The following is a 4,026-nucleotide window of genomic DNA, read 5'->3' on the forward strand; positions in this document are numbered from 1 at the left end:
TATTTTAACTGCCACTTCCATGTGTGTGAGGTGGGGATAGCCAGCTTCACTTGTTCCTTGGTACCATGGTCAATGAGCTCTTTCATCTGGTATTGATTGATGATCTCTTCATTCAAGGATACGGAGGATGATTCTTTGTATTCTTCCATCCTTCTGCTATGATGGCAGGTAGCAAGTCTACCTAAAATTAACAAAATAAAATAATGGAAACACAGAAAAAATAAAAAGAAATACCAAAACCAAACGACAACTCACACCCCCTCCCCAAATCAGAAAAATCATGTATTTTGCTTTGAGTCAGTCCAGCGTGACACCAATCAAGAGCTCCTAGAGGTGTTAACTGACATAGGTTGGAGCACAGTGGCTTCCTATATAGACTGCATGACCTCTCAAAACGGAGCTATCACAGCCCATCATAATGACATCATAGAAGAAATGGACCAATCAGAGTCTGGGCCAGTGAAGTCAGAGAAAAAGTGGACCAATCATAGCTTGCCAGCATTGATACTCTAGCCCATAAGCTTCAAAGACTGTTGCTAAGGACTCCATGTGGGTTGAGGTTGCTCTGATCATTGTTATGCCATTCCTGAAACTACTAGGACAGTGGTCAAAGTCCTCTGTTCTTGTAGAGGACTCCTGAATCTCATAAATTGCTTCTGTGGAGACACTGGCCAATAGCCTCCATGCTTGATGGCCACCTTATCCTATATTTTTTCCAGCAATGACATGGCAAGAAGACCTCCGTCCTTCTCAAGGACAGCTCTCCTACAATTTGCTTCTGATGGGAGAAGGCCCAGGCTGTCTTTGAGCCACAATCCTCACAATTCACCTTCCTGAGTAGTTAAGATTATATGCCTGAGCCATCGTTAGGTACTTAGCTCATCTCTCACACTTGGGGGAAGTATATATGTTTGATAGAAAGGTTGGTATTAGATATGTCCTTTTAACACCTTAAATGTGTTGCCCTTGCTGTCTAATATTTAATCTAGTGTCTGATTAGAAATTTGTCATAATATGATTGAAGATCCCTTGTTTGGTTTATTTTTAATTTCAATTTAATTTTATTGTAAAGGTAATGTACAGAGGGGTTACAGTTACATAAATAAGTACATTTCTTATGGAAGGAACATTGTTATCTCTTCCATTGATTTTTTTTTGTATGCTCAAAAAAAGAACTACTGATGCTTTTGCTGTTGCTATTGATCAATGGGTACTTTTGCTTTCTTTGTTCATGCATTTTTATAAGAAAATTTATATGCAGAGGGTTTACAGTTACTTAAGTCATCTAAAGAGTACACTTCATTTAATTTTCTAAATTTCAAATTTTGAACTTAAATATTTTCTTCTGTTTCTTTAGGGTAATTCTTTTTTCAGAGTTGTAGGACTAGTTAATATAATTTTGCATGATTTTTACACATGTAAATTATTCAGACACATATATTTTGTTTTTAAAATATTTATAATATGAATATTTAAACATTATTTTTTTGAATTTTTTTCCTGAGGTAATCACAAGTCATATATATGTCTAGTTACTTTAAAAAATACTCTTACTGCTTGGCACCAGGGGCTCCCACCTCTACTCGTAACTACTGAGGAGGCTTAAGAATAGAACCAGGCCGAAAGTTTAGTGGACCTCCTTCTCAATCTATAGCTGGGTGCATTGGATCATTTCTACCACACTGCACTATCTACAGGCTAAGATTGGAAGGACTGTGGAATCCAGGCCAGCCAAGGTAGGAAGTTAGACAAGTTGGTCTGCAACTCTGATGCCATTGATGATGGGAAGGCTAAAAGGACAGATCAGGTGCATGTTCTTGTGGAAAGGGAACCCCTATCCTAAAATTAACCACTGATATGACGCCTGCCTAGCAAGAGCAATAACTCAAGTCGAAATCCCCACAGTTTCCCACAACCAAAATAAGTATATACATTAACATACAAAAACTTAGTAGAATCTGTTCTTTGCTCTAATATCAGCTTTATCTGATTATCATATGATGTGACAGAATAGGTTCTTTATTAAACTTAAGATATATTTTAAAAGACCTAGAAAATTCTTTCTCACTTATTAAGTGCAAATGTATGGCAAATTGTCTCATTTCTTACATATTTGAATATCACTATAAATTCAGCTTATGATTATTATGAATAGTAACATATTCTGATTAATTACTTTACTTTGTAACAGTTTTTAAACTTTTTGCTTCTCTACTGAAGTTTAATTATTAAACCAACGTCAACTACTGGGGAAATACATGGACATCTCATTCCAACTGGTACTCAAAGTCTCTGGTTAGGCAATTCTGATGAAGACAAGGAAGAAGATGAAAAAGTGAGGAATGGTATCATTTGTAAGAAAAAAATGCAGAAGGATCCAAGCAAATTTCTTCTTTGGGCTGCTGAAATTAATCGGCTTTCTACAGTGTGGCGAAAACTTTCCAAAAAGGCCACTCGTGTGAATACTAGGGATGACGATGAGTACACTGCTCTTCATCAGGAAACCTACAGTTGACACTGAGACATTGTCCATGAGTTGGTGGCTCGAGGCAGATATTCATGCAATAACTGTGAATGGCTGGACACCCCTGCACAGTGCTTATATGTGGAATAATACCAGTGTGGCTTCTTTCTTACTTCATCATGATGCAGATACTAATGTCTAAACGAAAGGCCTCTTGACCTCCTTGCATCTTGCTGCTGGGAATAGAAACAGCAAAGATACGTTTGATCTCCTTCTTTTGAACCATTATTTTAAACCAGGTCTGAAGAACAACTTGGAAGAAACTGCATTTGATACTGCCAAAAGATAAGTATGTATGACTACCTCTTTGAAGTTATGAAAGGCTGTACAAATTGTTCTCCTATGTCTTAATGATTTGGTTAAGTTACTTAAATTTAAAAAATGCCAGTCCATCCTTTGTCTCTGTACAAAATATTTTCACAATACAAAGCAACAGCAATATCTTACTTTAAAAATTCATGGATTCCATGGTATTCTTCCAAATGAATTGCCTGACTTTGATGTCAAAATATATTCAAGAGTTGTTTGTATACATCTATAATGATTTCTGTAGAGCTTGTGATTTTTAAAATCAGAAATAATTTTACCATATCTGTTGAAATGAGTAGTACAGAACCTGAAGATATTTCTGGTGCTTGTCTGAAGAAAGTATATTTTAACATATTCTGTATTCTGTTTGTAAAATGTCCAAATCTATTTCATTCTCTCCTAGATATAATACTTTGAATACTACATTGTTTATATATTATATAAATTCATAAATAAATGTGTCCTTACAGATTGCATTCCATATAAAAACAGTTTAAGATTCTTTTTTCTCCTAGGTCCTTATAGTATTTTATTTCTTTGGGATAAAATTAAAATGTTATCTAATTTCAAAAATTTTGTAAAGGTTATGCTATGTAAAGACCTTTCTAAGGTGAAGATTTAATATACTGATATCAAACTAACTTTTAATTATATGAATCACATATGTTGTTAAACTTGTATTTTTGTAATCAACTTTTTAATAACTGTCATTTCTACCAACTGAAGAATGAAAAATATGGAATAATTCGCATATTTTCATATCATCCTTGTCCAAGTGGCATGTTAATCTCTATATTGTTGTAATTTATGTATATGTGCTGCCGAAGCATGTAGTATCCTGTAAATTTAAGTAGTTAATGATTCAGTCTCTATACAGGCATATATCCTTGGTTGTCTATTTGTAACAAGGAAACCTTATTGTTACTAACAATGCTATTGATCTTATTTCTCTGAAATTCTGTGTATAGTGGAAAAAACATATTGTTCGGTAGATAGCTCACACTTGCATTTTTTTGCCAATTACTATTTTAAGTCTTTTTCATTTTAAATTTGATCATACTTTGAAGCCTTTATAGCTAGGTTCAAAGAGATGGCTTTTCAAGTACTTATTTATCAACTGAGTTAGCTTTGTGGAGCTAATGGATTCAAAGTAAGCCTTGCTGAAGAGCTACTTCTAAGCTTTTGCAGCTTAA

At 34.5% G+C, this 4,026-nt stretch overlaps 1 pseudogene; it reads right to left on the bottom strand.

Moving 5' to 3' along the window:
* Positions 1 to 3,563: 3,563 nt before the first annotated feature.
* Positions 3,564 to 3,663, bottom strand: LOC122124558 (annotated as a pseudogene).
* Between the last annotated feature and the right edge of the window lie 363 nt (positions 3,664 to 4,026).

This window comes from Dipodomys spectabilis, unplaced genomic scaffold (assembly GCF_019054845.1).
Source record: "Dipodomys spectabilis isolate Male_0828 unplaced genomic scaffold, ASM1905484v1 ptg000239l, whole genome shotgun sequence".
Classification (NCBI taxonomy): Eukaryota; Metazoa; Chordata; class Mammalia; order Rodentia; family Heteromyidae; genus Dipodomys; species Dipodomys spectabilis.